The following is a 557-nucleotide window of genomic DNA, read 5'->3' on the forward strand; positions in this document are numbered from 1 at the left end:
GGTAAGCTAGCCTTTTACCCTGTGGACTGGTCACTGTTGGACTGGATCAACTAGGAAGTGAGTATAGAGAAGAAAGGGAGTCTGGGCCCTTGTTTAGAAAGTTGGAGCAATGCTTCCTGCCTGGTCTGCCTTAAACATGGTCTTCACTAGGGCGGAATGAGGTGAGGGCAGATCTCTGTTGCAATGCCTGGGATCATCACTGAGTTGTAAACACCACCTTCTTAGAGGTAAGATGGCTGATGAGGATTTTCCAATGTGGAAAAGCCCTCCAATACTAAAGAAATTGGAAGAGGTGCTTTAGTGACCTCACCCCTCCCTCCAAGACTAGCTGGTTTCTCTGAGCCTTAGCTCCATTTCAGTGACCCTGGAACAACTAAAAATGAGCCCATCTTCTTCCCCATCCTGCCCTTGTTTCAGTGACTCCCACCATCATTGTGCTGAAATATGTAGCACAACAGGGCCCACCATGATGCTGAGATGCTCCCGGAGCCATTGGGCGGTTGGCCTGAGAAGTTTGAGTGAAGCCAGGGCTCCCTTTTCTCAAACTTTATAGGCAT

The sequence above is a fragment of the Halichoerus grypus genome, chromosome 14 (assembly GCF_964656455.1).
Source record: "Halichoerus grypus chromosome 14, mHalGry1.hap1.1, whole genome shotgun sequence".
NCBI classification, from domain to species: Eukaryota; Metazoa; Chordata; class Mammalia; order Carnivora; family Phocidae; genus Halichoerus; species Halichoerus grypus.